The sequence below is a fragment of the Malus sylvestris genome, chromosome 3, assembly GCF_916048215.2.
Source record: "Malus sylvestris chromosome 3, drMalSylv7.2, whole genome shotgun sequence".
Taxonomy (NCBI): domain Eukaryota; kingdom Viridiplantae; phylum Streptophyta; class Magnoliopsida; order Rosales; family Rosaceae; genus Malus; species Malus sylvestris.
In genome coordinates this window covers 28136039-28163174 of record NC_062262.1, presented here as the reverse complement: position 1 = coordinate 28163174, position 27136 = coordinate 28136039, and the positions used below count along the sequence as shown (strand labels likewise).

The window sequence follows — 27136 nt, the reverse complement described above, 5'->3', positions numbered from 1 at the left end:
AATATGAGCTTATCAGACCACCCCCTAAACCAGATGAAATTATTTCTTGATAGGACTCGGCCGAATTTCATTGGGCTAGGCCCTTCCTAAGAATATTCTGAAATTCCTGATGCCCTTTTTATTGGGCCGAGATTAATTATAGGCTTGATCAAACTGTTATTTTGGGTACAAACAGATCCACAGAAAGTGGAAAAAAGATTGGGGAATGCACGTATTAATCATAGAGGTGTGGTTCACATGATGTGGAAAAATTGTTATAATAATAATTAGGGTTTTATTAATGATCAAAATTCCATTTTTTAAAAACAGTGTTCGTCGCAAGGTGGAGGTGGGACGAATTGTTAATTCATAACATGTACAGTTGTATGATGTACTAATTAATTAAATATCAAGTTCTTCGAATGCAAGTTACTCATTAGTAATAGTTTATTCCTTTGAAAAAATAAATAGTTTATTCCTAATCACTAGCTGTTACGTATCATGAAAGAAAATTTGCAGTTTTATCTCTATATAAGTTATACCTTGGAGCCAAGTTAGCATTGCCATTATGAGAATTCGTATCTCACAACTGCCTAGCTAATTAATAGCAAACAATGGCGAAAATTCCAGTGGTAGATTTCTCGAAGAGGATTGCTTGAAGCCAGGAACAAGTTGTTGGATCTCGGCACGCAACGACCATGGACGGAGGGAGGTAAGGCCCAGTGGGGGCACATGCCCCCTCTCATCCCTTTTGTTTCTTTACAAATTATTCAATTAATCATTCCCATTTTGTTTGCTTTGCAGATTATTCAATTAATCATATTAAAATAGTGAAAATTCTCTTTTAGTTTTTAAATGCACATTCGTCTTGTACATTTTTCTCACGCACTAATGTCTAAACCTTGTTGAGTTGCATGTATTTGGTTAATTAGTACAAATGAGCATTTGTAAAAGAACTAGCTTTATTTGTCCAAAAAATGAGCTCAAATTTTTTAAGGAGCCCCCTCTTAGTTAAATTTCTAGCTTCGTCCCTGGCAACAATGTTTGCCATGCACTCCAAGAGCTTGGTTGTTTCACTGCAATCCTACCCAACAAAGTTCGAAAGGAACTTGCCACCACCCTCTTCTCTACATTTGGCGACTTGTTTGATCTCCTAAACGATATTCTTGAAAAGCCTTTTTGTACTGCATATTCCAGCTATGGGCATAAATTCTACGAGATTATGAACGACATAGACCCTCAAAATGTTCAACAATTCACACGTCTTTTTTGGCCCAATGGAAACGATCAATTTCAGTATATATAAGATATAATAAATTTTGCTGCATTTCCCAACATATATACACACACACAAAGATATATTGATCATTTACTTCAATTTACACTCCTAGTAGTTTGTTCTTCGTTGGCTGGGCAGTGAGAGTGCTAACCTTTATGCAAAAGTGTTGGCAGAACTAGATCAAACTGTGACAAGAATGATGTTTGAAAATTACGGTGTGGAGAAGTACCACGACGATCTCATTCAATCGACTGTTTACTCTTTCAGAATGGTCAACTATGACGAACCCAAGAAAATTGAAACTGATGTAGGGCTACCTAATCATACCTGTAAACCATCAGAGGTTATTGAAGAAGCAGGTTATACAGAAGCAAGAAAGAAGAAAGGGATAGAGAGAGAAGTAGAAGATAGAGATATTAAAGACAGAAATATGTTGAGAATTGTAGTATATTTTCTTATTAACCATAATGGTTTGTTACAAGCTATTCATAATAGCATTTGGTAGCTTACACTCTAAGTAACAATATAACCAACTTAACTAACTTCATAATCTTTTGACACTTGTCCATTTCATAACCATTGGATCTTAATACTTCTAACATCCCCCCTTAAGCTCAAGGGCAGAGAATTTGAGCCTGAGATTGGCACAATGTATCTGAAAAAGAGGATCATACAATCATTTGGTCAGTATATCAGCAAATTGCTCATTTGAAAACACAAAATGTACCTGCAATTGCTGTTTAACTACCCTCTCTCGAACAAAATGCACTTCAACCTCTATGTGTTTCGTATGTTGATGCTGGATTGGATTTAAAGTCAGTGTTATGGCATATAAAGCTAAAACTAATCTCACTGTTGTTGGTTTAACAATTGAACTAAAAGTCTTCCCATAGTCAATCTCTTCTTCTTGGTTCAAGCCTTTAGCTACCAGTCATGCCTTCTACCTCCCAATTGACCCATCATCATTCTTTTTTATTTGAAAAACCCATTTGCAGCTAACCAAGTTTTTGTGTTTTGGCAGGGGAACCAAAGACCATGTACCTTAATTGTGTAATGCTGCAATTTCATCTTTCATAGCCTCATGCCATACTGGAGTTTTTAAGGCAGATTTATATGTTGCAGGTTCTACTTGAGTCAAGTCAACTCCTTCATGTTCATGAACAGTAGTAAGGAGAGCAATCTTCTTAATAATGCCACTTTTTGACCTTGTCTGCATAGGGTGGAGATTAACTGGAGGAATGGAGAGAACCACTTGTAATTGTTCAGGTTGGAATTCAGGTACTACAAGGAGTGTGGAAGACAATGGTTGTGTTGTTGACGTAGCAATGGATTGACTGCAACTTGAATCTTCTACATCTGAGCTTAAAACTGTAACTGAATTTGTAGTAGACCATTTTGAGATTTGATTAATGATAGTATTTGGTATAACACTAGGTGAAGGACCTGAACTTAATTGTGGTGGACTGGGTGAGGAATTCATAGGGTAGTGATGTTGTGAATTTGGTAAAATAAGAACATTGTTGTGATCTGGAACTGGACTTGGTGTTTGTATGAGTGATGGCAGTGGTGAAAAAGAAGTAGACTGGTGTATAGTATTTAAAGAATTATAAGGAAACTTTGTCTCATCAAATATCACATGTCTAGAGATATAGACTTTGTTTCTAGACAGATCATAACAAATATACCCTTTATACTTGGATGCATACACCAAAAAGACACATTTGGTTGTTCTGGAGTCTAATTTAGTATTGTTGTAAGGTCTTAACCAAGGATAACAAGAGCAGCCAAAAACTTTCAAATGTTGGATCTCAGGTATAGAATTATGCAGCAATTGGAATGGAGACTGGTTGTGCAAAGCTGGAGATGGCATTTGGTTGATTAAGTACACTGAAGTTTGACAAGCAAATGACCAAAATAGGGATGGTAGAGAGGCAGTTTAAGTGATAAATGTTTCAATGATGTGTATGTGTTTTCTTTCTACAATGCCATTTTGTTCGGGTGTGTGAAGACATGACATTTGATGATATATTCCTTTATCAAATAAGAACTTTTGAAATGCCTTACTAATATACTCACCACCACCATCACTTTGAAGAGTTTTAATGGATACTTGAAACTGGTTTAAAATAAAATTGTAAAAGGAAACAAAGATGCAAAAACATCAAGTTTATTGCAGATAGGAAAAATCCAGCAATATTTGGTACAATGATCAATGAAAGTCACATAATATTTGAATCTTTCTAAAGACATACACGGAGCAGGACCCCACACATCACTATGAACAATATCAAAAGGTTGACAGACTTAACTAGGGGAGGAGAAAATGGTAATTTGCTAAATTTTCCATTTAAACAGGTTTGACATAGAGAAGGTGTTCTATCAGCAACACATGAAACATTTGAAGATGTGAGAACTTGAGAGACTATTGGATTAGAAGGGTGACCTAGTCTTTTTTGCCAAATACTGTTGGTAACTTGTTTTCCCAGAAAAGCTGCAAGTTGTCCTTTAGAAATTGCTGCATGAGAGGTTGATAAGATGATGGGGTATAATCCATTGCTACACAACCCTTTGTAAAGTATTCTCCCTATGGCTTTGTCTTGAATCAAAATGAAAATGCATCAAATATCAACCAACAAGTATTATCTAATCAAATCCTATGCACATACAACAAATTCTGAGACAATTTTAGTACATAAAGGATTGAATTAAGTTTAATAGGCTGCATTGGAGTTCTGAGAAGATTAGAACCAATGTAAGATATTGCTAAACCTTCACCATTAGCTGACTGGATTGTCTCATTTGATGGATATGGAGTTGCCAATGTGAGATTGTTCAACTCTGAGGTCATATGATTATTGGCACCAGAATCAGTAAGTCATACTTGTTGTTGTAATGCTGCAGATGGCATTGTGAATGGAGAATAAGAACCATTAGGTGTTGCAGCATGCATAGCACTGATTTGAGAAGTAGTATTCTTTTGAAAGCATGTGTCTGCACTGTGATACAGGTTCCCATATATGATACATCTTGAGGGAGCACTTGAGTTTCTATATCTGTAAGTGTCAGCAAGGTGGTTGTTCTTGCCACAAATTTGGCAACCCTGTGAAGAATTTATATTTCTGAAGTGACATGTTGAGGCCAAATGATTATATTTCCCACAGATTTGACAAGGTTGGGACTGAAATCCATAGTTGTTTGATCTTGGTGGTGAATTACCAAGGATTCCAAGAGCAAGACTTGAATGAAAGTTCCTGTGATTACCATACTTGGGATTGAAGTTAAGAGTGAACTGATTCCTTCCTTTGTTATTGTTATTAAAGGACTTGTATACATTCGAATTGGGACTAGCATGATTGCCACTAGAAATGGGAAAAGACTGATTCTTGGAAGGTAAGCCAATGCTTTGTGCCATTAATGCAGACAACACAGGTGAATTAGAGCCATTTTCAAGCCAAGTTTCTTCAACAAGTAATTGAGATCAAAGTAATTGAGATCGAAGATCTTTTAGTGATATCACAGTCTTACGACCCCTAATCACTGATCTTATGGTATTGAATTCAGCAGGCAAACCATTTAGTGTAAGAATTACAATGTCATCATCAACAAAGAATACACCAACATCAGATAATAAATCTATTGCTTTTTTAATTTTCTGCAAATATAATGTGACAAAATCATTACCTTTGTTGATGCACAAAATCGGAAGGTCTTAGAACAACGTAAATCCGGCCGTGAATCACACAAACGCTCAAGAACATAAAGATGTATCATGGTTCACCCCAATGTTTGGGCTACGTCCACACTGATGTTGATTGTATTTCTCTGTATGAATGTATGGATTACAAGTGTGAGGGGGAATCCCCGAGAGAAAGAGAGAGTTTGGGAGAGTTTCTCTGTTTGTGAGCCTTGTGGCTTCTGTATGTGAGGATGAGACTTGAGGATTGTGAGGATGAGGATGCCCTTTTATAGACTAAGGGCTCATCCCCTTTTACATAAATCATGGGCTCAATGTCTGGAAGCCCAAGTAATGAGACCCAATATAATATGGTACCAACAGTAGTCCCCCAAGTCTTCAGTCAAGAGAGTTTTTTGGCTGAAGACTTGAAATTCAATTCATGTGTGGGCCGAAGTAACTAGATGTCATCTAGAACTGATACTCAATATGAGGCAGTGCTCAATGTGAAATGATACTCAACTAGAAATAGCACATGTTGCGAGGCTACTCGGCTTGTGACTTATGTTGCCTTGGTTGGCTCGGCTTATGGCGTTGAAGGTGAAGGAGTCCATTCTATAGAATAAGAGCTCACTCCTCAATACATAAATGATGGGCTAGAGTTGATGTTCGCGGCGAGGCGGTTGCTCAGCAGGCGGCGATGCTCTCTAATGATGGTGAAGGAGTCCCTTTTATAGAATAAGGGTTCTCTCCTTAATACATAAATGATGGGTTAGGAGTGATGCTCACGGCGAGGCAGTTGCTGGCGACAATGCTCTCTAATGAATTGCTGGCGACGATGCTCTCTAATGAAGGTGAGGGAGTCCATTTTATAAAATAAGGGTTCGCTTCTCAATGTATAAGTGATAGGCTAAGAGTCTCTCTCTAATGAAGGTGAGGGAGTCCATTTTATAAAATAAGGTTTTTCTCATCAATACATGAATAATAGGTGCTCTCTAATGAAAGTGAAGGAGTTCCCTTTATAGAATAAGGGTTTGCTCCTCAGTACATAAATAATGGGCTAAGTCCCCCAAGTATTTTTCATGAGACCCAGTTGCGGAAACCCAATATATGGTACATAGTGTAGTCCCCAAGTCTTTAGTCAATAGAGTCTGTTAGCTGGAGACTTCAAATTCAATTCATGTATGGGCCGAAGTGGCGGTTGTTCGGATGCGGTCTTTGTATACCATGCACTGAAGCTTTATAGGTGAAGCTTTGAAAGTGAAGTTTTATAGGTGAGGCTTTGAAAGTGAAGCTTTGAAGCTGGAACTTTTGTAAATAAAGCTTTGAAGTCGAAGCTTTGTAAATGAAGCTTTCGAAGCTGGAGCTTTTGTAAATAAAGCTTTCAAAGTTGGAGCTCTGTAAATAAAGCTTTCGAAGCTGGAGCTCTTGTAAATGAAGCTTTCGAAGCTGGAGCTATGTAAATGAAGCTTTCGAAGTTGGAGCTCTATAAATTAAGCTTTCGAAGCTAGAGCTTTGTAAATGAAGCTTTCGAAGCTAGAACTCTGTAAATGAAGCTTTCGAAGCTAGAGCTCTGTAAATGAAGCTTTCGAAGCTGATTGACATGAGTGATGCTCATGGATGTTGACATGAGTGATGCTCATGAATGTTGACATAAGTGATGCTCATGAATGTTTATATATGATTAACATAAGTGATGCTCATGTATGATGGTGATTGTTATGAGTGATGCTCATGTATGATTTTTTGGAGGATGGGTTGTACTTTTGATCACCTAGTTGGTGATGATAAAGGCAGGCTGCTGAATAATTTTGGAGTACTGGACGTACTTTTGATCACCTAGTTGGTGCTAATAGCGGCAGGCTGCTGAATAATTTTGGAGTACTGGATGTACTTTAGATCACCTAGTTGGTGATAATAGTGGTAGGCTGCCGAATAATTTTGGAGTACTGGACGTACTTTTGATCACCTGGTTGGTGATAATAGAGGGTGAACCTTAAGTGGAAAGATGGAGCACTTCCACTTAGGTATACTTCTTTAATCAGCAACAATGTTGATCAATAGATCTAGTTGCTCAATAATTCCTAACAATAAATGGCAGCATAAGTGTGATTGTATAAATCAAATTGACAAAGTTTGTTAAGGCAAATATTATACTACGTGCCTTCTATAAATAAATAATTTATTCAGTCGTGTGGTAAATCACATGTTGTATAAGTGACATAGTTTAATAACAGTCACAATATCACTAGGCAATGAATAAATATTGTACAAGTACTTGGGTTAAATATGTGTGATGACAGATGGCAGACAAAAGAAAAGTAAAGCTCTTTTCTTTTTTCTTTTGGCAGATGGCAGGGAATAATAATAGAATTCTTATAAGCAAACTTATCTTCTCCCTCTCTATTGTCGGTCTGGTTGAAGGTTATGGTTTCCTCTGATTGCTTATAGGCTGACATTTCTGAACACGAAGCGATTGTTGGACTGAATTGCAGTAATTCGAGAGAGTATGTGATGTCAGGCTTCTTAGATTGACTGAGGAGAGAAATACTCAAGTCGGCCTCTGGAGGCATAATGTCGACGAGGGTATTGGAGTGGCGGTGCAAGGCGACGGAAATGGAAGGCTTGAGGAGCTCCCGATTAATGTTGCTGAGAATCTTAACATAATAATTGGAGCCGGTGGTGGAGCCCACAATCCCGTTGTTCTGGTCGACCATCTCCATGAACTGCCCGATGACGAGCGGTACCAACATAGCCCTACACTCTTACAGAGCCTCTCTATCTCGTCCTCTAGATCTTTTCTCAGCAGCTTCCACCCTAACTTCTTAGCAAATGCCAGCATCTTCTCCTTCTGCTCCGCCATGAACTTCGTCCTGAACTGCTTATTCCCGCTGCTCATCCTCTCTCCGCTGTCCGGCAACCCACCTTCACCGACATTATAGTCAATGAATTGGTCTTGTGTTATGATATTTTTGGCGAGATCTCGACCTCGGCCACTGCAGCTCATGATGACATGGTGTTGATGATGTCCTGATCTACCGCCTTTTGCAGCTTAGGATGACGTGGCTGCGTAAGTGACTCTGCAGTGGAAGTTACGGTGGCATCCGTAGGCGACGCATTGTATGCTACCTGGGGATGTGTGGTCAAGTATGAACTCGTCACAGCCATCTGTGGCATAGCTGCCGAGGTTGGCTGCATGGTTTCTCAAGCACTCTTTGTATACTTCGTTTGTGTTTGGATCATGATCTCCCTTCATCCCTCTCTTTCTCTCTCTCTCATCTTCTCTCTGCTGATTGAATGGGTGTGTCTCTGAGTGTGGGTGTTGGGTGAAGGAATTGGGCTTTTGGTTTTGGTTTTGGTTTTTGGGTTTATGCAGATTCACGGTGGACAGTGATGAGGTCTCACGGGGGTGAGATGAAAAAATAAAAGAGAATCGACATAGCTTTTCGTGTCATTTCCCACAGACGGCGCCAAATGTTGATGTATAAAATCGGAAGGTCTTGGAACAACGTAAATTCGGCCGTGAATCACACAAATGCTCAAGAACATAAAGATGTATCGTGGTTCACCCCAATGTTTGGGTTACGTCTACACTGATGTTGATTGTATTTCTCTGTATGAATGTATGGATTATAAGTGTGAGGGGGAGTCCCCTAGAGAAAGAGAGAGTTTGGGAGAGTTTCTCTGTTTGTAAGCCTTGCGGCTTCTATATGTGAGGATGGGACTTGAGGATTATGAGGGTGAGGAGGCCCTTTTATAGACTAAGGGCTTATCCCCTTTTACATAAATCATGGGCTCAATGTCTAGAAGCCCAAGTAACGAGGCCCAATATAATATGGTACCAACAGTAGTCCCCCAAGTCTTCAGTTAAGAAAGTCTTTTGGCTGAAGACTTGAAATTCAGTCCATGTATGGGCCGAAGTAACTAGATGTCGTCTAGAACTGATACTCGATATAAGGTGATGCTCAATGTGAAATGATGCTCAACTAGAAGTAGCACATGTTGCTTGCGAGGTTGCTCGGCTTTTGACTTATGTTGCCTTGGTTGGCTAGGCTTGTGGCGTTGAATGTGAGGGAATCCCTTTTATAGAATAAGGGTTCGCTCCTTAATACATAAATGATAGGCTATAGTTGATGTTCACGGCAAGGCGATTGCTCAGCAGGCGGCGATACTCTCTAATGATGGTGAGGGAGTCCTTTCTATATAATAAGGGCTCGCTCCTCAATACTTAAGTGATGGGTTAGGAGTGATGCTCGTGGCGAGGTGGTTGCTCAGCTGGCGGCAATGCTCTTTAATGAAGGTGAGGAAGTCTTTTTTATAAAATAAGGGTTCGCTCCTCATTACATAAGTGATGGGCTAAGAGTCTCTCTCTAATGAAGGTGAGGGAGTCCATTTTATAAAATAAGGGTTCGCTCCTTAATACATGAATAATGGGTGCTCTCTAATGAAAGTGAGGGAGTCCCTTTTATAGAATAAGAGTTCGCTCCTCAGTACATAAATAATGGGGTAAGTCCCCTAAGTATTTTTCATGAGGCCCAGTTGCGGAAGCCCAATATATGGTACATAGTGTAGTCCTTCAAGTCTTCAGTCAATAGAGTCTGTTGGCTGGAAACTTTAAATTCAATCCATGTATGTTCCGAAGTGGCGGTTGTTCGGAGGCGATCTTGTATACCCTACACTGAAGTTTTGTAGGTGAAGCTTTGAAAGTGAAGTTTTATAGGTGAGGCTTTGAAAGTGAAGCTTTGAAGCTGGAGCTTTTGTAAATGAAGCTTTGAAGTCGAAGCTTTGTAAATGAAGCTTTCGAAGCTGGAGCTCTGTAAATGAAGCTTTCGAAGCTGAAGCTCTTGTAAATGAAGCTTTCGAAGATAGAGCTATGTAAATGAAGCTTTCGAAGCTAGAGCTCTGTAAATGAAGCTTTCGAAGCTGATTGACATGAGTGATGCTCATAAATGTTTATGTTGATTGACATGAGTGATGCTTATGGATGTTGACTTAAGTAATGCTCATGAATGTTGACATGTGTAATGCTCATGAATGTTGACATGAGTGATGCTCATGAATGTTTATGTATGATTGACATGAGTTGGAAGATGCTCATTCTTGTGATTGTAGAAAATTGTTCTTTAAGGCGATTTCACATTTCTTTGGAACTAGTGCTTCCAATTACACAAGAAACTGTAGCAGGAGACAAAGTTGCAGTAATCAATTGTATTAAAGCCTTATCATGCATCTTTGATATGTTGTAGTCATCAGATGGAACCCTTGTAGAGGAATCGCCAGACAAAATTGCTGAATTATCAGAGGAATCTTGACTGAATTGAGCAGGGCAAGACATTGAACCATCAACGAAACCAATTATGCTATGGCCTTCAAGAAGTAGCTGCATCTGAAAATGCCAAGCCAAATAGTTCGTCTCATCCAATTTCACATTCACCGAACTTGAGACAAATGAAATCAAAGAGGTAATCGGAGACTGTAAGATCTATAACTGAGCAGTTGTCACCATTGTTGCAGATTGTAGAGAAATCACAAAGAATCTTGACAGAAACCAAACCACAAACAGTTAGTGGGCACCTTTTGGAGATTGAAGAACCAGACTAAGAATTGCAGAGAAAGCACCCCAATATACCAAAAACCAATCAGCAATATACCAATATACTAGAAAACAATCACTGTAGCGGAAGCAATTGAAACCAAGATCGACAAACCGTCAAGCTTTTATGCTTGTTCCGGCGATGATACCATGTAAACCATTAGAGGTTTTTGAAGAAGAAGGTTATATAGAAGCAAGAAAGAAGAAAGGGATAGAGAGAGAGAAGTAGAAGATTGAGATATTAGAGAGAGAAATCTGTTGAGAATTGTAGTATATTTTCTTATTAATCACAATGGTTTGTTACAAGCTATTTATAATAGCATTTGGTAGCTTACACTCTAAGTAACAATATAACCAACTTAACTAACTTCATAATCTTTTGACACTTGTCCATTTCATAACCATTGGATCTTAATACTCCTAACAATACCGACAGGACATTTTCCACCACTCTTAGATGGATTCGAATACTAATGCAACCTACCCTGAAAATAGGATAGATTAAGAGTGAAAAAGAAACCCAGAAAAATCACAACCGAAAATGGAAAAGAATAATGAGCAGATAGAACAAGAATAAAACAACCCAATAATTAAGAAAATTAAAACTAATTAAAAAATAAATCTTATTCAAAGAAAAATATACAATATAATATTGCCAACTCATGGGCATGACGTTCATTCTCAAAGTCAACTAATCAAGTTTAATGCGCTAATTCCAGGCGAATTTAAGTTTAATACGTTCATAATGTTCATTTGATATCATTGATATTTCGGCAAAATTTCTGTGGTAGATCGATATATAGCATCGATATTCATTGATTTTCTAATATCTCGCCAATATAGAGTGAAGTTTACATTTCACTCCAATTTTCTTTCCGTTCTTTGATTTTTCGAAAATTACGACGAAATTATCGACAATTTCGTAAATATTTTAAACATGATATTACCATATGCTTTGTAAGGTATAGCTAAAAGCGCACTTAGATGAATTCGAATACTTATATTTATTAAAACATAATCTTGCAAATATAAAAGGAGACACAAATTCTAATAACTAATGCAACTTATCCCGAAAATAGGATAGATTAAGAGTGAAAAAGAAACCCAGAAAAATGAACAGCCGAGAACGGAAAAGAAATATGAGCAGATCAAACAAGAATAAAACAACAACCCAATAACTAAGAAAACCAAAACTAATGCAAATAAATCTTATTCAAAGAAAAATAAACAACATAATATTGCCAACTCATGGGCATGATGTTCATTCTCAGAGTCACCTAATCAAGTTTAATGCGTTAATTCCAAGCAATTTTAAGTTTGAAACGTTGATGATTCTGCTGAGATTAATTATAGGCTCAACCCAAACTGTTATTTTGGGTACAAACAGATCCACAAAAAGTGGAGAAAAGATTGGGGAATGCACGTATTAAGGTGTGGTTCACATGTTGTGGAAAAATTGTTATAATAATAATTAGGGTTTTATTAACGATCAAAATTCCATTTTAAAAAACAATGATCGTCGCAAGGTGGAGGTGGGGACGAATTGTTAATTCATAACATGCACTCTATGATGTACTACAACAACAACAACAACAAAGCCTTTTCCCACTAAGTGGGGTCGGCTATATGAATCCTAGAACGCCATTGCGCTCGGTTTTGTGTCATGTCCTCCGTTAGATCCAAGTACTCTAAGTCTTTTCTTAGGGTCTCTTCCAAAGTTTTTCTAGGTCTTCCTCTACCCCTTCGGCCCTGAACCTCTGTCCTGTGGTCACATCTTCGAACCGGAGCGTCAGTAGACCTTCTTTGCACATGTCCAAACCACCGTAACCGATTTTCTCTCCTCTTTCCTTCAATTTCGGCTACTCCTACTTTACCTCGGATATCCTCATTCCTAATCTTATCCTTTCTCGTGTGCCCACACATCCAACGAAGCATCCTCATCTCCACTACACCTACGTGTTGATGCTTCACCACCCAACATTCTATGCCATACAGCATTGCCGGCCTTATTGCCGTCCTATAAAATTTTCCCTTGAGCTTCTATGGGTGAGATCTCCACCAAATTCTCCGTTCTTTTGCAAGATAGATCCTAGGTAGCGAAAACGGTCGCTCTTTGGTATTTCCTGATCTCCGATCCTCACCCCCAACTCATTGTGGCCTCCGTTTGCACTGAACTTGCACTCCATATATTCTGTCTTTGGTCGGCTTAGGTGAGGACCTTTAGATTCCAACACTTCTCTCCAAAGGTTAAGCTTCGCGTTTACCCATTCCTGCGTTTCATCTATCAACACTATATCGTTTGCGAAAAGCATACACCAAAGAATATCATCTTAAATATTAAGTTTGTGATCTTCGCTAGATTGCTCCGTTCATTAGTGTGGATAAGTATGTAAATGGATAGAGACAGGAAGCAAACACAAGATGTACGTGGTTCACCCAGATTGGCTACGTCCACGGAGTAAAGGAGTTCTCATTAATTGTGAAGGGTTTACACAGTATATAGGTTCAAGCTCTCCTTTAGTGAGTACAAGTGAATGATTTAGTACAAATGACATTAGGAAATATTGTGGAAGAATGATCTCGTAATCACGAAACTTTTAAGTACCGAAGTGTGGTATCGTCTTCACTTGCCTTATCTGTCTCATAGGTAGATGTGGCATCTTCTTTGGAAGTACTCTTCCTCCCTCCATGGGTGGTATCTTTAACTGGTGGAGATGCACAAGGTAATGTATCAATTTCACTTGACGCTTACTTGTAGTTTCAGGCTTGGTCAAGCGCGATACCAACCATGTAGTAGGAGTCCCCCAAGTCACCGAGCTAGGGGATCTGCTGAAAGAGGTGACAGACAAGGTAAACAATCAGAGCTCCAAGCAATCAGTCCCAGATCAGAAGTTTGATTTCGAGTTCCGGCTGATTGTTATCCTCTCCTTATCTTGTAGGTAGCATGAAGGATAAAGAGAAGAAAAGGAGAAAAGGTGATATGAGATACTTTTGCTTTTGAAGAAGTAACTTTCCACATGCTTATTCTTGAACTGGGCTGGAGGGTTTTCTTGTTTCCGCCAAAGTATAAGGCCGACTGAAGAATTTGAGGGTCAAAACAAGTCCATCAAATTTAGAGTACATTCGACCCTGCTGATATGGGATACTTTTGCTGTTGACAAAGTAGTGGATGTATCGGCACGTGTTCTGTTGCGCTTGTCTCCACATGCTTTCTTGTATCCTTCTCACTTGCTGTATTTGTTCCTCAGGAAGATGTGGTATCTTCTCGGGAAGCATAAGATGTTGAAGATGAGTACTCGAGAGCAATGGGGTTCCAGGCAGTCAGTTCCGGACTGGAAGCTTGATTCCAAGTGTTGACTGATTGCTCTCTTTCTCCTTGTCTTGCAAGTAAGAACAAGGCCAAAGGAAAAGACAGGGAAAAAGCATGGTATGGGATACTCATGCTTTTAACCCTGATGATATGAGATATTCTTGCTCTAGTGTAGCTTATTTGCAGAGGTATTCTCGGGGGGAAAGAAAACTGAGTATTTCGAGGGGCTTCGTTGGGAGTGCCCTCTCAGATATGAGGAAGGGTTGAGCATTTTTGCAGGTCTGCCTGTCCGTTGAGGATGGAGGTCGACATATATAGGAGTCTCCCTAACAAGGAGTAATACTATTCTTTTACCCTGCTTGGTCATAGCACGATAGTGGGAGCTGCCAGCTTCACGTGTTTTAACTCTGTCAGAGCACTTTGAAAAAGTGGTCTGTGGTATCTGGAAAGCTAATGTTACGTGTGAAGATTACAGACAAGCTTTATCCAAGGAGATCTGGCTCTCGAAGTTAAGAAAGCGGTGTGAGGATTACAGACAAGCTTTATCTAAGGGGCTCTCGAAGTTGAGAAAGCGGTGCCTCTTCGATTTTCGAACAAGCAATCCTGTCAGGGATCTATCTCTCGAGATTCGGAGAACAGTGCCTCTTCAATTTTTGAGAAAGCAATCCTGCTAGGAGTCTGGCTTTCGAGATTCGAAGAGCGGTGTCTCGTCGCTTTTTGAGAAAGTAATCATGTTGGGAGTTAGGCTCTCGAGATTTGAAGGACGGTGCCTATTCGATCTTGAAACAAGCAACTTTGTTGGGAGTGTTTTCTCGAATGTGAGTAAAGGTTAGGCCTGTTTGCTAGTCTACCTTGCCACGGAGCACATAGGTTAACCCACAGAGACTTTCCAATTATCCAGCAATGGTCCTGTTCCTTTACCCTTGTGGGTAATAATATGGTAGCTAGACCTTCAAAATTTATGTGTCTAAACTTTGTTAGTGCTGCTTCTTTGCTATTCTTTTACCCTTCTTGGTCATAGCGATGTAATAGGAGCTGCAAGCTTCACGTGTCTAAACTTTGTCAGAGATTTTTGGCAAAGTTATCTGTGGTACCCGTGAGCTGATGTTGCGTGTGGAAAGTGAATGATTGAACAGTAACATTCACGTGCTTTCTACTTCACTAGAAATCTTCGACAGAATACCTGTAATTTTCGCAAAGTTGAGTGTGCATGTGACAGGTGCTGACAAGGCTGAAAAAGCAGGTGCCTCTTCGATTTCTGAGATCGGCCCTCGTGGTCTCTGAGCAGCCCAGCTTTTGAGAAAGCAAGCGTCTCTTCGATTTCTACGATCGACCTTCGTGGTCTTTGAGCAGCCCAGCTTTTGAGAAAGCAAACGCCTCTTCGATTCCTGAGATCGGCCCTCGTGGTCTCTGAGCAGCCTAGCTTTTGAGAAAGCAAACGCCTTTTCGATTTCTGAGCAGGCGCCTCTTCGATTTCTGAAGCTCCATCGAGTGCGGATTTTTATAGAGGCTGGTATTAAGTTCCAAAGCACACTTGAATCTCCACCAGTAGAAGCTCCATTCTTGCATTTCTAAGATCTTGATTTGTCCGACCTCTTTTCTCTTCAACACCTTTGAAAATGTCTGGCCCCTCCGACCGTCGTTTTGACTTGAACCTTGTTGAAGAGGCAGCCACGCCTTCTCCCTACTGGTCCTCTTACCGTTGGGGATTCCGTGATGAAGAATGATATGACTGCTGCGGTGGTGGCCAGGAACCTTCTCACTCCCAAAGATAACAGACTACTTTCCAAACGGTCTGATGAGTTGGCTGTTAAGGATTCTCTGGCTCTCAGTATTCAGTGTGCAGGTTCTGTGTCTAATATGGCCCAACGCCTATTTGCTCGAACCCGCCAAGTTGAATCATTGGCGGCTGAAGTGATGAGTCTCAAACAGGAGATTAGAGGGCTCAAGCATGAGAATAAACAGTTGCACCGGCTCGCTCATGACTATGCTACAAACATGAAGAGGAAGCTTGACCAGATGAAGGAATCTGATGGTCAGATTTTACATGATCATCAGAGGTTTGTGGGTTTGTTCCAAAGGCATTTATTGCATTCGTCTTCTGGGGCTGTACCGCGTAATGAAGCTCCAAATGATCAACCTCCGATGCCTCCTCCTTCTAGGGTGCTGTCCAGTACTAAGGCTCCGAATGATCCCCCTCCGGTGCATTCTCTTTCTAGGGCTCTGCCGACTGCTGAGACTTCTCCTAAGCAACCTTTGTGAAGGCTCCCTCTTGTTTGTTTATTTTGACTCGTGTATATGTACATATTTGTAACTTCTTAGAGATATCAATAAATAAGCTTTGTTTCATTTCAACGTATTGTGTTAAATAAACCAAACCCTTCTTCACTAAGTTCTTTGAATTTTTCTTTTGTTGAAGCTTGTATGTTAAAGCTTTGTGAGTAGAGAATGTAGGTTGAGGTAGTGTTCCCTTAATTTCCCGAGTGGGGAAAACTTCTCGATTGGAGACTTGAAAAATCTAAGTCACTGAGTCGAGTCGGCTATATGAATCTTAGAACGTCATTGTGCTCGATCTTGTGTCATGTCCTCCGTTAGATCCAAGTACTCTAAGTCTTTTCTTAGAGTCTCTTCCAAAGTTTTCCTAGGTCTTCCTCTACCCCTTCGGCCCTGAACCTCTGTCCCGTAGTCGCATTTTCTAACCGGAGCGTCAGTATGCCTTCTTTGCACATGTCCAAACCACCGTAACCGATTTTCTCTCAGTTTTCCTTCAATTTCGGCTACTCCTACTTTACCTCGGATATCCTCATTCCTAATCTTATCCTTTCTCGTGTGCCCACACATCCAACGAAGCATCCTCATCTCCGCTACACCCATTTTGTGTATGTGTTGGTGCTTCACCGCCCAACATTCTGTGCCATACAGCATCGCCGGCCTTATTGCCGTCCTATAAAATTTTCCCTTAAGCTTCAGTGGCATACGACGATCACACAACACGCCGGATGCACTCTTCCACTTCATCCATCCAGCTTGTATTCTATGGTTGAGATCTCCATCTAATTCTCCGTTCTTTTGCAAAATAGATCCTAGGTAGCGAAAACGATCGCTCTTTGGTATTTCCTGATCTCCGATCCTCACCCCTAACTCATTTTGGCCTCCATTTGCACTGAACTTGCACTCCATATATTCTGTCTTTGATCGGCTTAGGCGAAGACCTTTAGATTCCAACACTTCTCTCCAAAGGTTAAGCTTCGCATTTACCCCTTCCTGAGTTTCATCTATCAACACTATATCGTCTGCGAAAAGCATACACCAAGGAATATCATCTTGAATATGTCCTGTTAACTCATCCATTACCAACACAAAAAGGTAAGGACTTAAGGATGAGCCTTGATGTAATCCTACAGTTATGGGGAAGCTTTCGGTTTGTCCTTCATGAGTTCTTACGGCAGTCTTTGCTTCTTCATACATATCCTTTATAGCTTGGATATATGCTACTCGTACTCCTTTCTTCTCTAAAATCCTCCAAAGAATGTCTCTTGGGACCCTATCATACGCTTTTTCCAAATCTATAAAGACCATGTGTAAATCCTTTTTCCCATCTCTATATCTTTCCATCAATCTTCGTAAGAGATAGATTGCCTCCATGGTTGAGCGCACTGGCATGAACCCGAATTGGTTGTCCGAAACCCGTGTCTCTTGCCTTAATCTATGCTCCATGACTCTCTCCCAGAGCTTCATTGTATGACTCATTAGCTTAATACCCCTATAGTTCATGCAATTTTGTATGTCACCCTTATTCTTGTAAATAGGTACCAAGGTGCTCTTTCGCCACTCGTTTGGCATCTTCTTCTTTTTCAAAATCCTATTGAAAAGGTCAGTGAGCCATGCTATACCTGTCTCTCCCAAGGCTTTCCACACTTCAATCGGTATATCGTCCGGGCCCACTGCTTTTCTATGCTTCATCTTCTTCAAAGCTACAACCACTTCTTCCTTCCTGATTCGACGATAAAATGAGTAGTTTCTACACTCTTCTGAGTTACTCAACTCCCCTAAAGGAGTACTCCTTTCATGTCCTTCGTTGAAAAGATTATGAAAATAACATCTCCATCTGTCTTTGACCGCGTTCTCTGTAGCAAGAACCTTTCCATCCTCATCCTTGATGCACCTCACTTGGTTTAGGTCCCTTCTCTTCTTTTTCCTTGCTCTAGCTAGTTTATAGATATCCAACTCTCCTTCTTTGGTATCTAGTCGCTTATACATATCGTCATAAGCCGCTAACTTAGCTTCTCTCACAGCTTTCTTCGCCTCTTGCTTCGCTCTTCTATACCTTTCACCATTTTCATCGGTCCTATCCTTGTATAAGGTTTACAACATTCCTTCTTAGCCTTCACCTTTGTTTGTACCTCCTCATTCCACCACCAAGATTCCTTTTGGTGTGGAGCAAAGCCCTTGGACTCTCCTAATACCTCTTTTGCTACTTTTCGGATACAGCTAGCCATGGAATCCCACATTTGGCTAGCTTCCCCCTCTCTATCCCACACACATTGGGTGATTACTTGCTCTTTGAAAATGACTTGTTTTTCTCCTTTTAGATTCCACCATCTAGTCTTTGGGCACTTCCAAGTCTTGTTCTTTTTTCTCACTCTTTTGATATGTACATCCATCACCAACAAGCGATGTTGATTAGCCAAGCTCTCCCCCGGTATAACTTTGCAATCCTTACAAGTTATACGATCCCCTTTCCTCATTAGAAGAAAATCTATTTGTGTTTTTGACGACCCACTCTTGTAGGTGATCACATGTTCTTCTCTCTTCTTAAAGAAGGTGTTGGCTAAGAAGAGATCATATGCCATTGCAAAATCCAAGATAGCTTCCCCATCCTCATTTCTCTCCCCAAAACCATGGCCACCATGAAAACCTCCATAGTTGCATGTCTCCCTGCCCACGTGTCCATTTAAATCTCCTCCTATAAATAACTTCTCCGTCTGAGCAATTCCTTGCACCAAGTCTCTAAGGTCTTCCCAAAATTTCTCCTTCGAACTCGTATCCAACCCTACTTGAGGTGCGTACGCACTAATCACATTGATGAGTTCTTGTCCTATTACAATCTTGATTGCCATGATTCTATCTCCTACCCTCTTGACATCTACAACATCTTGTGTCAATGTCTTGTCCACAATGATGCCAACACCGTTTCTCGTTCTATTTGTGCCCGAATACCAAAGCTTAAACCCTGAGTTTTCTAGATCCTTTGCCTTAAGACCAACCCACTTAGTTTCTTGTAGACACATAATATTTATCATTCTCCTCACCATAACTTCCACTACTTCCATAGATTTTCCCGTTAAGGTTCCTATATTCCATGTTCCTAAACGCATTCTACTCTCTTGAACTCTACCCTTCTGTCCTAGCTTCTTCACCATCCCCCGTCTAATAGGATCAAAGTACTTCTTTTGTGTGTCATGTGTAAAGTTGATAGGAGCATATGCTCCCAAACAACTTTGAGTGGAGTCGTTCGAAAAGAAGTTTCTATGGCCCCCTTGCTCATTTAACACTGCATCCGGGTGCCGATGGAGATACAGCGACCCTTGCTCACTTATCACTGTGCTCGGGCCACACAGTGCGTCACTTACGGGTGACGTCCTAGCTTTAGCGCGATTTCGTTCTGGATTCATTTTCATAAGGATTCGACGTAACTGTGGAGTGCCGGCTGTCGACTACCTGACGCCCTCCCCCTCCTCCTTTATCCGGGCTTGGGACCGGCAATGTAAGATAAACTTACATCGGCGGAGTTGCACTGTATGATGTACTAATTAATTAAATATCAAGGGTCTTCGAATGCATGTTACTCATTAGTAATAGTTTATTTATTCCTTTGAAAAAAAAAATAGTTAATTCCATTTTACAGTGTTCGTCGCATAGTGGAGGTGGGACGCATTGTTAATTCATAACATGCACATCTGTATAATGTACTAATTAATTAAATATCAAGGTCTTCGAATGCAAGTTACTCATTACTAATAGTTTATTCCTTTGAAAAAAAATTTGCAGTTGTATCTCTATATAAGTTATACCTTGAAGCCAAGTTAGCATTGCCATTCTGAGAATTTGTATCTCACAGCTGCCTAGCTAGCTAATTAATAGCAAACAATGGCGAAAATTCCAGTGGTAGATTTCTCGAAAGAGGACTGCCTGAAGCCAGGAACAAGTTGTTGGATCTCGGCACGCAACGACGTTTGCCATGCACTCCAAGAGCTCGGCTGTTTCACGGCAATCCTACCCAACAAAGTTCCAAAGGAAATTGCCAACACCTTCTTCTCTACATTTGGCGACTTGTTTGATCCGTCAAACGATATTCCCGAAAAGCCTTTTTATGCTGCACATTCCAGTTATGGGCATCAATCCTACGGGATTTTGAACGGCACAGACCCTCAAAATGTTTAACAATTCATACGTCTATTTTGGTCCAATGGAAACGATCAATTTCGGTATATATAAGATATAATAAATTCTGCTGCATTTCCCCAACATTTACACACACACAAAGATATATTGATCATTTACTTCAATTTACACTCCTAATAGTTTGTTCTTCGTTGGCTGGGCAGTGAGAGTGCTGACCTTTATGCAAAAGTGCTGGCAGAACTAGATCAAACTGTGACAAGAATGGTGTTTGAAAATTACGGTGTGGAGAAGTACCACGACGATCTCATTCAATCGACTGTATACTCTTTCAGAATGATGAAATATGACGAACCCAAGAAAATTGAAACTAATGTAGGGTTTCCCAGTCATACCGACAGGACATTTTCCACCATAATCCATCAAAACCATGTCAGCGGTCTGGAAATAAATACAAAGGGCGATGACTGGGTACTTTTTGAGCCTCCACCTTCGTCGGTCATATTCTTAGCAGGTGACGCATTTCAGGTATATTATATCGCATAATACTTATGTACTCTACTCTTGAATATATCTTTGTATTTCTCATGGAGTTTTGTTAACCGGCTCATATTTCATGTTAGTTAACATTATTGTATCTCAACAAGGATATGTGCGTGATTGTTTTGCCTAGATTTGGAGCAACAACAGAATTCGACCTTGTAGACATAAAGTGACCTTGAGGGAAAATGATGTAAGATACACGTTTGGTGTCTTCGCAAGGAACAAAGGGGTGATACACGTACCAAATGAGCTCGTGGACGAAGACCACCCTTTACTGTACAAGCCTATAAATCATTTAGACTTCCTTAGAGCACGGAGAATTGCTGGTACAGGTGCATATGAGTATGCCACACAGGCATAATTAATGTGCCATTTGATATCCTTTGGTCCAAATCCCTCTTCGGGTTCTCTTTCTTTTTTCTTTCATCTATTTTCTTATTTTACTTTTTGTTTCTCCAAATTAATAAGCATGCTGCTTATGAGTCATTGGTACATGTTGAATTGAAATATTTAAGGAGATATTCTTGCAATGGTGAAGCTAGGAATTTTCGGGGGTAGGGGCGAAATTTCAAAAGGTAAAAGGTCCAAAAAAATATCAACACCCACATCATTTTAGATAGTAAATAATATTATTGTCGTTCATAATTTGTCAATATAAACAAGTTACAATGTCGTTCATATTTTGTGGTACTTTCCTTAATAATTTGGCATCATTCATTTGGAACTTAGAAAATCCTCATCCAAATATGAATATGAATGCAATTACACAATTTTAGATGTGTCCTAGCAGGCGATCCGTTTGTGAGTGATGGTGGCCGTGTTAGCTACGGTGTGGTGTTGGTCATGCGAGTTGATGGGGGCAATGTGTTAGTGTTTAAGGGAAACTCTTTAATAGAGGTAGAGTCCGCCAATACATGTGAATCTCATCTCTATTAAAGAGATGGTACAAGTATATGAAAAGAATATCATTTTTGTTAAGTGTGGTATTCTGATAAAAAGTTAACATGTATATTTTTTAGTGGCATGTATATCGACAATGTGAGTACTAATTAATTATATTCATTTGATTAACATTCTCAAAATTATGGTTCTTAACTGAATTATATACTGTCATTAAATTCATAAAGTAGATTAGAGATGTCTAACAAAAGACACAATAACCAACTTGACAATTTTTTTTTTGAACAAACGATATTATCATTAAGGGGTGGGGGAGTGGGCTAAGTCTTAGCAATAATATGGTTCAAATTCGCCTTTGGCGTGAATTGAACCTAAGACCTATCACTTACATTAGATTGTAGTACTAAGTGGCAACTTGACAAAATTAAAACAACTAAAAAAATGAAATCAAGGGATAATCACATAACCAAAATGCCTTCATTTTAAATAAAATATTAAATGAAATAAAAAGAAAAACGAAAAAGAGCCCAAAAATTGGGCCGAACCAGTTTCATGTGTGTTGTAGATATAACCAAGTCAAAAGCCTATACCTGTAACATCATCGTTCCATTAAAGCCAATCAACATAACGGCACAGTACCTCTTAAAGCCAATAAACGTAACGGCACCGTTCCTCTTAAAGCCAATAAACTGAAATATGCTACAGTTCTTCTTCCTCGCGAGAAGATGTGTGAAAATTTCACTATTTTATTGCAGGTTCAGAGGAATGACGTCCAATCTAGAGGGACGGCTTATCGCTCTTAGAGTCGAGTTCCGATGACCGGAGGTGCAACCACACCTACTTGCGTTTCTATGGCTTGCCACTGCATGCACAACGTTTGTGCAGCTGCAGCAAAAAACAAGGCTTCATTTCCAGCGAGAGGAGGGGCTAGTACTCACTCCTGGGCTTCATTTCCGACGAGGGGAGTGGCAGCCGCCACTCCTCGCCCTCACATGGCTTCGCCACTGTATTCTTGTGTATGGGCACTCCTATAATAAGGCAGAAAACTCAAAGGGAAGAGGGAATGTGGGGTACGAGGGGTTTTTTTCTTTTTCTTTTGAGGATGGTTGGACTGTTGATGTGGCCATAGTGTTCCGATCCAAGAATATATCGATATCAAACTATTATCCTGCATTAGTAATGTATAAACAGGGTAACAACATATTAGCAATACTATAAACAAAAGGGTGTTTTAATATACGTGCCACCTTTTCTCATTCATCCAACAAATGACATACATTGGCTAATAGGATGCCGCCATGTGTAGGGCTACTCCCTAACACTATGGTCGGCCGCCTCCTCATCTAAATAGCTTTATCTCCACCAAATTTTGATATAAACTTTTCGCTATACAAAAAACTAACACTCACTATTTTCACAAGATTCTTAACATGGTCTTGACATGTTTGACACCCAAGTTTTTCATTGAGCACCAGAACAATTTTGGCTTCATTTATTTGCTTGCTTATTATGCCGCTAGCATGTCGCTATCCATTTTTTACGGCCTCAACAAGTAGTTGTAACAACATGTTACTCTCTTCCACATACTACTGATTATAGTTTCCTTTTTCCTTTTCTTGTTGTGAATCTCCCATTTATAATCTTACTAATACATTATAATTCTTTTATTAGTCATCCATTTCCTACACGCATAAAATTTCAAAACAAACAAATTGAATAAAAGACCGGTCAAACAATAATAAAATAAAAAGCAATGTACATAGAGGACAATTACAAAAATCATTAAACTGAGCAAATGCACATGGGACTACAATCGAAATGGCTGAAAATCATAGCTCCTGACGTGACATGCACCGACTGCCTTCCCTTCGTTGGATACCAAACAATGAATGTTTCACTCCCAAGTTACACCCTCAATCCACCCAATGTCTCACTACCAAAACAACTCTCCAGAAGATGTAAGAAGTAATACAACTCTCCAGAAGATGGGAAAATAGGTTTGGAATCCAAATTTCACAACAACCACAACAACTCTCCAACGAGTTGGTTTGGAAAAATCACAAAATTAAAAGACAAAAAACCACACGCCTATTCATAATCCTATATGTGCATTCAAACAACAGATTCGAAACCAGAAAACTATAAGCATATATATTCATAATTCTATATGCAGTACTATTCAAACAACAAATCCCAAACCCGAAAACCACACGCTTTTATATTCAGCAATTAGGGTTTCAAATCCTGATAAACCCCAAACCAAAAAACCCTAATCCTAGAACAAGATTGCAGCATCCAAATAAGAAAAATCATAAGAAAACATAAGCATTTGATGAGATATTTGTGTTAGAAAATTAACAACTTAAAAAATAAAGCTTTCCTCTACTTATATAATAACACGTGATGTACCTTGATGCGAAATATATAAGCACACAAATTAAACCCTCTTTTTATCAATTGTAGTAAAGTATGTAAGTAGGGATCGTTCTAGGCCGGGGATTAGGAGGGATTGCTAAATCACTTGGAAACTGACTTGAAAACGTAAAAACAAAGTTTAAAACACTAACTAGACTCAAAGAATGCAAAACTATACTTTAAAACACTAAAACAAACCAAAAGACTCAAAAGAGCCCCTAAACACTCAAAACTACCTTAAACACACAATCTGGGCAGTTTTGGGACTCTAACACAAACTTGGACGAATTTTGGTTTTCTAATGAACTAAAACACTTAAAAACAACAAGTTCTAATTAATATGACTCAAAGAAATAAGATGGGGTTGATTTTGGACGAAAATAATTAAATTAAGATAAGAACAAAGTAAACAAATTCTTAGACAAATTTAAGTGAATCAAAACAGATTGTAAAATGAATTTGAATGAAACTTATGGATGGAAGGCTAGCTAGGAGGTTCTTCTCCACACATGTCACACTTGCATACAAAACGATTTCCAGTTGCTTTTTGATAAGCTATGAATACTCAACGCCCCAAATTAACCGTGAATTGCACTAATTAACCCTCAGTTTTTCCACAAGTTATTGGATTGGATGATTGCATACAACAACGCAAAACATTCCCTACAAGTTCCCTACATGAATTGCATAATAGAGATACAAGCAAGAATCATTAAGTTCTATGAAAAACATAAGCATTGACGAGGCACTCGTTACTATGATTTGCATAAAACTTATGCCAAGAATTTACTTAACGTGATTGTGACTAGCAACCTTCACTACTTGTGAATATAAGTTCATAACGATTAGGTGAAACTCCCTTATATTCTAGCGTTAAATTCATGCATGAAAATTAAGCGTTCATTCTCAACCAACATACACAAATCATTTTTTATACGATCGGATAAGTAAATTGAATTCACAACTTATGAATCACAATTGGATGTAATCAAATCATATTGCAAGTATGAACATGGTTTCAAATCACCCCCTAACTAAGAGGGGTTTAGTTCCTCATACTCAAAAAGCAAAGATACATAAAATTAGACATTAAAATCAAAGGAAAGAAAACACCTAAAATGCTCCAACTTGGGTAGCAAGTGCATCCAAGAATTCCCCTTTGCTTGCTTGCGGCAGATTGCTTTGTGGACGGATTTTTTGGTAGTTTTATGATGTAGAATGGATGGGGAATGGTATGGAAAGGTTTAGGGTAAGTGTGGAGGAGTGTTTGAGGGTTGGAGGGTGGTGGAGAACTAGGCAAAGAGGGTGGAAGAAGATGGAGTGGCTGTTATGTTTTCTAGGCACTAGAATGGTGTTTTTGGGGTGTTTTGCTACCTAGGGTGAGTATGGACGAATTTCTGTGATGAATGGTGAATATGAGAGTGTGAACCCTTTGCCAAGGGGTGTAAACATGTATATATAGGCCCCAAAAACCTTAGAGAATCAGGTTAGGCTAGGGAGAATGCACGGCAAAGAGTGTATGTGGTGTGCAATGGTCCAAGGGTGAAAATGAAGTGATGATGCAAAGTGTGAAGGGTAAAATGGAGTGGTCTTGTAGCTAGGGAGCATGAATGATTGTGTACATTGCATAGAGATGGAAAGGGAGGTGAAAATGTGTCAATAAATGGGTCAAAGGTGCAGCAACATGTGGTACACAAAGCATGGGATTCCAAATGTGAATGATGGAGCATCAATTGGTGCATGTTATGGTTGTGAAAGTTGTATAAAATTTTGTGGGTGAAGGGAACAAGAGATATCAAGCAATTAAGTGTAATAATTAAATGAATTGAAGCATGAAATCAGAAATTATGTAGGGGACAAGAGTGATCAAGCATGGCATGGGAATCCAAAGGGAATTCTATGTTGTTTTGCATGGCAATGAAGGCAAGTTGGGGTGACAAATTTTTGGGCTGAGTTCTTCATCTTTTGGACCATAATTCTTCACAATCTTGGCCCCTTTAGTTCTCAAATTCATCCATCTACTTTGGCCCAAATATGTGACATGCATTTCAAGCTCCATTTTGCTCCAAAATGCATCTTCTTGCCTACTTTGTCCATAAAATCTGAAAACACACGAAAATGACTTTAAACATTAAAATAACTAAGGAAACATGACATAAATGCACAAGAACAAGCCAACTAAGTCGCATAAATATGCTCCTATCATACCTCATGTGTCACAATGAAAAATTTCTCCACAAGATGGAGGTGGGACGAATTGTTAATTAATAACTTGCACAGCTGTATGACGTATTAATTAATTAAATACCAAGGTCTTCGAATGCAAGTTTCTCATTAGTAATATTTTATTCCTAATCACTCGCTGATAGGTATCGTAAAAGAAAATTTGAAGTTTTATTTCTATATAAATTATACGTTGGACCAATCCTACCCAAGAGCTCGGCTGTTTCACGGCAATCCTACCCAATAAAGTTCCAAAGGAACTTGCCAACACCTTCTTCTATACATTTGGCGACTTGTTTGATCCCTCTAACTATATTCCTGAAAAGCCTTTTTATGCTGCACGTTCCAGTTCTGGGCAACAATCCTACGGGGATTTTTAACGGCACAGACCCTCAAAAAATTCAACAATTCACACGTCTTTTTTGGCCCAATGGAAACGATCAATTTCGGTATGTATAAGATATAATAATTTCTGCCGCATTTCCCCAACACGTACACACACAAAGATGTATTGATCATTTACTTCAATTTACACTCCTAATATACAGTTCGTTCCTTGTTGGCTGGCCAGTGAGAGTGCTGACCTTATGCAAAAGTGCTGGCAGAACTAGATCAAACTGTGACAAGAATGGTGTATGAAAATTACGATGTGGAAAAGTACCACAAAGATTACATTTCATCGACTGTTTACACTTTCAGAATGAACAAATACGACGAACCCAAGAAAACTGAAACTGATGAAGGGCTACCCAGTCATACCGACAAGCGGTGTACCTAGTCACACGTGGTGTACCCAGTCATCCCCTTTGAGTTTTGAGC

At 39.4% G+C, this 27136-nt stretch overlaps 4 pseudogenes; 3 read left to right on the top strand and 1 right to left on the bottom strand.

The window, feature by feature from the left end:
• The first annotated feature begins 593 nt into the window (after window positions 1-593).
• LOC126617130 (probable 2-oxoglutarate-dependent dioxygenase AOP1.2) lies at window positions 594-1763 on the top strand (annotated as a pseudogene).
• LOC126614516 (2-oxoglutarate-dependent dioxygenase AOP3-like) lies at window positions 616-22927 on the top strand (annotated as a pseudogene).
• LOC126617129 (zinc-finger homeodomain protein 11-like) lies at window positions 2301-8187 on the bottom strand (annotated as a pseudogene).
• LOC126617128 (deoxypodophyllotoxin synthase-like) lies at window positions 21309-27136 on the top strand (annotated as a pseudogene).